This window comes from Scomber japonicus, chromosome 9 (assembly GCF_027409825.1).
Source record: "Scomber japonicus isolate fScoJap1 chromosome 9, fScoJap1.pri, whole genome shotgun sequence".
NCBI lineage: Eukaryota > Metazoa > Chordata > Actinopteri > Scombriformes > Scombridae > Scomber > Scomber japonicus.
In genome coordinates this window covers 33,744,563-33,750,951 of record NC_070586.1, presented here as the reverse complement: position 1 = coordinate 33,750,951, position 6,389 = coordinate 33,744,563, and the positions used below count along the sequence as shown (strand labels likewise).

At 38.6% G+C, this 6,389-nt stretch overlaps 1 long non-coding RNA gene across 1 annotated transcript; it reads right to left on the bottom strand.

The window, feature by feature from the left end:
- Positions 1-436: 436 nt before the first annotated feature.
- Positions 437-4,000, bottom strand: LOC128365411 (uncharacterized). Its single transcript, XR_008321805.1, has 3 exons — positions 3,971-4,000; positions 1,823-1,869; positions 437-562 (listed from the first exon to the last, which is right to left on the bottom strand). It is a non-coding gene; the product is annotated as an uncharacterized LOC128365411 (long non-coding RNA).
- Between the last annotated feature and the right edge of the window lie 2,389 nt (positions 4,001-6,389).

Here is a 6,389-nt window from a genome sequence, read left to right as displayed (position 1 = left end):
AAACTCATTAATCCCACCAAATGTACAAATATCATGTGAGTGATATGGTATTATTCAAATCACTCTCAGTATTGCTCTATAGCACATTGCTCCAGCACTGTGAGAAACATTACATCATTGCCGGCATACCACACCTTACAACAAGTTATCAGGAATTAAAGCATTGGTATTTTGCCTGTGGGTGGAATGTCATTAAACACAGGATAGCAGTCATATCACAAGCAGCATGCTGATAGGAATGATACAACCTTACACAGTATTTTATTTTTTATATTCATCAATTGTCACAAAACTATATTTTACAAATGCAAATTAACTGAATAAAATCAATTTAAATAAATCAAACATCAATCAAAAATCATGAATAAGTCAGGACTGACATACAGCGAGTTTAACTATTATGAGAACATTCATTTCTAAGCTAATCACTGTGGAGGGCACTTTATATCATTGAAGTTAAAGGAGCACAAGTGAAGATCTGCTACACAGCTGGACAGGAAGTTGGGAGAGCATTGCAATGGCTGTGACTGAAGAGGGAAGACCAGCAGCTAAGCCAACCTGACTGTGGAGAGTGTAGTGAGAAACACGAAAACACTTAATGAAGAGGGATCTCATACTCAATCGGTATTAGTATCACTTGTAAAGTGAATTCAGACATTTTCTTCTAAACACATTAAATACGTCATAAATATATTTCTAAAAAATGTGTAAAAAGCATTTCAACCATTTAGATTTGAATTGTGGAGCTAGGCTTCACAAACTGTGTTTCAAGATTTCTGTGTTCAGGATTTAGTGGATGGGTCTGAAAAGCACTGCCGCCTTACGTAACGCGGCAGTGATTGGCATAAACCCACCCCTGCTGCTGTAGAGGTACAGTATAAATACATTCAGCGCACACTACTACTAACTACTACAGTCTACAGTTAGCTGCCGAGCCAGCCGTCGAGTTAGCCACCGGGCTAGCCACTGAGTTAGTAGCCGAGCTAGCAGCTGAGTTAGCAGCAGAAAGCTCTCAGACCAAGTGTCCATGTTTCTGGTAGAGGTGGTGACTTCGATTGACAGGTGACACTTGGTAGGGGGCGGGGTTTCAGCGAACTCGGCGGGCACTCCCACAGCGTTTGGAAGCAGAGAAAGATGCTGATTTTTACACATCTTTGAAGCCTAATTTCATATATTTGGCGATTTTTTTAATCATTCAAATTTGGCAGGGTGGTTAACAACACACTTTTCTGTGGTATGTCAAACTCAGAACACATATTTATTCTCACTTTACATGGATTTTAAGGGTACCTGAAATGGTACTTCTTTGCATAATACCCAGTCCCTGGTTTGGAGGTATAAAAAAGTAAGCGGGGTCTAAACTTTTAACTTCCTATTAAAGGTGCCCAGTAGAGTTGTTTTTAGAACAAACAGAAGTTATGTTTACATTGTGTATTCCTCATTGAAACACACACTGCATGTTTCCTTAAAGTCAAACCACTATTGACTGCATTTCCTTTCTTAATCAAACATTTCCAAAGCCAATTTATTTTAAATCCTGCATTTTTACATCCATGTTTATTAACTTGCTGTCTTCTTCTCTTCATTTGCTGATGCACAGCTACATTTCTTGGGGGCATTACAGGCACAGCACTGTGTATATCATCATCCATATAGTATATAGAAACTCTTCCATAACCCTTCTAGAGGCCAGAAACTCTACATTGTATCTCTAAACTCTTTTTTAAATTCATTATAGAACATTTTCTAGCGTTTTTGTACAGACAAGTACGCACCACGCCCTTGCTCTTGAGCCTTTAACCCCCAGAATTCTCAGATGAACCTGTTCAGTGTCAGGCAGATCAGAGCATGCTTGTACGTGGGCAGCTTCTAGGTGTGTGAGAGAGAGCAGAGCTATCAGAGAAGCTTCTGTGGTTAAATAAAACAAGGTCATCATCACTGCATTCACTTACTTCATGAAAGGTCCTTGAGTAAAAATCGAGCAATAATGCAAAGTATTTCTTTTTATATTTCATGTAATGTCATGTTTTATTTGGACATATAGAGTAGTATTCCAGTAGATTTAGAAGTGATTTTTTTAGGAGAGCATTTATGTGTGTTTCCTTTTCTAAGCCTCCATGCAGCTTCCATCACTTTGATACTGCTCACTGTAACAGATACAAATGTTTCAAGACACCTTAAACCAGAGGTGTTCACAAGTCATTTTTTGCAAGTCCAAGTCAAGTCTCAAGTCTTTGAGCGAGAGTCCGAGTCAAGTCTGAAGTCTTTGAGGGTCAAGTCCAAGTCAAGTCTCAAGTCTCTGGTTAAGAGTCCAAGTCAAGTTTCAAGTCTCTCACAAACACTAAATCAAATTCAAATTCTATAAGCTCTGTAAAATCCTCTATATAAGACAGTATTGATGATTGTTTCACTAGAATCTACAGCAATGTGATGTGGAAAAAATACAAAAGATTGTTTCAATTTCATAACTGTATTTTTCTTTAACAAGAGTTTTTTTAACAATGCTGTAAAATACAATAAAAGAAATATATCGTACCAACAATGTATTTTGATAACAGGCACGCAGCACACAATATTTTAACAATAAATGAAAAAACACACCCACAATGGTGCAAGTAAATTATGAGTGGTACTCATTTGACTTACTAACTTAAAAATGAAAAACCAGATTTAAGGATTTAAACATGTGAAGTGAACCAACGTCTATCTTTTATCTTAAAATCCTGTCAGAGAAGGCTGATGTGCTGTTTTATTTTCTGTTGTTTTAAGTGCTGGACTGAACTAGCCTATTTAAAATTGTGATCTGTGGGATTGTGTGATTTCTGAGATATTGTTGTCATGGTAACCCCTCTCTCTCTTTCTCTTTCTCTCTCCCTCTCTCTCTCTCTCTCGATATGTGACAAATATCTTTCTTGATATCTAGAATAGGCTGCTTGGGTATGACTCTTATAAAGCATTAAATGTGTAGGTGCTCCACTAATTTTTTACACATAAAACGCCACTGGGTGACTGTACTGTAACTTAACTGAAGACAATGTCACAGAATAATCTTCTGGCACACCGTTATGAAATGTTAACTCAGCCTGTCACATCATATGGCCAGCAGCAAGAATGTAACGTTAATATTCGTTTGAGAGCTAATTGCTAATTTTAACGTCTTTCACATTAGCAAGTGACTGACCGGTCTGGGTGCGTTTTCAGATGCCGGATGAAGTTTGAAGTGGTTGAACCAAAATCTTGAATCTTCTTGTTGCACACTATGCACACTGCTGTCCGTTTGTTGGCTGACTGCGTGAAGGCATTGTAGCCAAATGTAACGAGGTACCAAGGGACTCCTGTTGGGCTTCTTTCACTCGCCATTGTCTTGAAATCAGAGTTTCTAATACAGTATTAGTTTACAGTAGTAGTTTATTACAGTAGTAGACGGGCTCTGCTCGAAATGCGCGCGTACACACACGGCGCATGCGTGATGTTGGGTTTTACTGTCATCCTCAGTCACAGCCAGAGATCACTTCCCAAATGCAAACAGAGAAGACGAATGACAGATAATAAATAATGAGAATATAAATGATAACATGAAAATAATGGACATTTGTGAGTCTCCAGCCTCGAGTCCGAGTCAAGTCTGAAGTCAATGTGTAGTGCGACTTAAGTGCGACTCGAGTACGGGTCGCAAGTCCGAGTCACCAGCTCTGCCTTAAACAGATGCTGAAGCTCTATTCAGCGTCATTCTGCATTCAGTTGTTAATAATAATGCATCTGTGATGAGATGAAAAGCATAACTGACAAAGAGCTCTGCTGTCTTAAAAACACCAGCATTAGTCATAGCTACGATACCCCCTTTTCGTTTCCTGTGTATCTGAAGACATAGGATTTTCGTTTCACGCGTGGTTGTCTCCTTTACAAATGAGAGTGATCCGTTAATAGGTGTAGCCCCTTGCACCGTGTGAAAAACAATCCCCTAACCTACCACAACACAACTTTCCTTCGTTCAGTACACACAGAGGACCCTATAAAGAGAAGGAGAAAAACATTATTTTCCATATCATTCGAATTGATCTTGACCTCAGTGCAACAGATGAGCAGAAAGCAGTAAAGTCCGTCTGAATGCAAAATTCATGTCTTATCTTGGAAAAAGTGGCTCAGAGGTTTCAGCCTCCTCCCCTCGCCTTATCATCAAAAACACAAGTTCCAGGGGTAAACGGTGCAGAAATTCTCCCACATGCAGCATAGACTGATTATGGACATAAAATTGGAAATGCACTGTTGTATTGTGAACTGTAGAATTGGATGTTGATGAGCTGCAATGCCCAGTAGGCTCATGGTCCCTGCAGTGGTGCCATACGTCTTGTCTCTAGTTCTCAGTCTGCCTAGCAGCCTGTAAAACCATCAGTCACCCAATTTGTTTTAGTTGAAACACATCATTTAAACCACCATCAATTAAAGAGGGACCGTTTTAACTACAGTTCAGTTACAAGGCATCACAATCAACAGCCTGAAACTGAGGATCAAGATGTATTTCAATCACCCTGTGTGTTCTCCATCTTGCACTGACACATACTCTAATTCCACTGCCCTTCCAAATATGTTCTGTTAGACCCGCCCCTTCCTGTTTGGCTTCATATCAGTGAGCTGCAGACAACTGCTCATTAGATAATGTTAAACTAGCACGCACGGGAGAATGAGGTTTGCTTAAAACTGTGATGATGGCTGACTTCATGCAGTTTATGATGAGAGGCTTTGTGCAACTGTCTGTTCTCCCCATTATCCTGCAGGGCCGAACAGCAGAGAGGCAAAGCAAAGCAGGTTTATTTATGTAGCACATTTCAGCAGCAAAGCAATTCAAGGTGCTTTACATAAAACATTAAAAAGCACAGAGACAGACTGTAAAAGAAATACACCATAAAATGGCATTTCATTACAATTAAACTATTCAGCAGAACAGAAAAACAAAAACAAGCTATAATAGAACAAGACAGGAATAAAATAATAAAAGTTACAGTGCAGTGTAAGAAATGAATAATTATATGGCAAACAGAAAAGTCTTCAGCCTTGATTTAAAAGAACAGAGTTGCAGCAGAGTTTCAGAAATGTGGAGCATAAAAACTGAATGCTGCCTCTTCATGTTTAGACCTGACTCTAGGGACAGAAAGTAGACCTGTACCAGACCACCTGAGATGTCTGGATGGTTCATAATGTAGCACTGTAGCCACTTTCTTGGTCTTAGTAAGCAGTGGTGTTGAGTCAGCTGTTTCATCGATTTCTTGGAGAGACCTGTAAAGACACTGTTTCATAAATCGAGTCTATTTAAGATAAATACATGAACAGGTTTTTCCAAATCCTGCTGACACATAAGCCATTTAATCTTTAAGGCCTGATATTGTGAAATTCAGGTCTAAGTCCATGAATACAAGATTTTTGTCTTGGTTTGTGGTGGATTGAAGTAGATTACTGACTTTTAATGGTCCTTCCTTGGCACCGAAAACAGTGACTTCGGTTTTGTCTTTGTTTAATTAAAGGAAATTCTGGCACATCCAATCACTGATTTGTTTAATGCACTTACTTGATGCTTGTACTGGACCATAGTCCTTTGGTGATGTTGTTATGTAAATGTGTGCCATCTGCTTTATTATGCTCATAGATTTTGTTGTTTTCCATAATTTGAGCCTGTGGAAACACGTAGATGTTAAAAAAAGAGGCCCCAGAATGGAGCCCTGGGAAACTCCACGGGTCATTATTGTCCACTCAGATGTGTATTTACCTAGAGACAACAAAGTACGTGTAAGTAAATTCATGCCAGTTTAGTAATATATTGCAATCGACCGTGTCAAATGCAGAACCAGGAGCCACTAATACTAAAACTGATAATCTACCACCCACTGTCTCCGTACAACAGCAATAGTGATACTGCCCTCATTTAGCTTGAAAGCTCTCAGATTTTCATATACACAAATAGCCACCAAAGAGGTTTTAATTAACATATTCTGCTCTTGTAAATGAACTGCAAATTATTTTTTTGGTTTATGTGTGTTCCACGTCTCTAGATGATTATTTTAAGATGTTCAAATGTGATCATTGCTTTAAAAATGTTAAGGTGCCCAGGAATGATATGAGATTCAATTAAAAAATATTTGATGCTAAGATTTTATTTTCATGCATATACATTAGTTAGTATTAATCATTTTAAAAGAGGATGTTACTTTATTGTTTTAATACACTTACCAAGCACTTTATTAGGAACACCATGTGCAGTCTAATGCTATCCTATACAACAGTTCTGCTATGAAATCTGCGCTTATGAAACTTATACATTTTCAGTTTTGGTTGACATTGTCAAAAAAGCCCCCCATCCCCCGTCATGTATATTTATGGGGTGGACAATTAAGAAC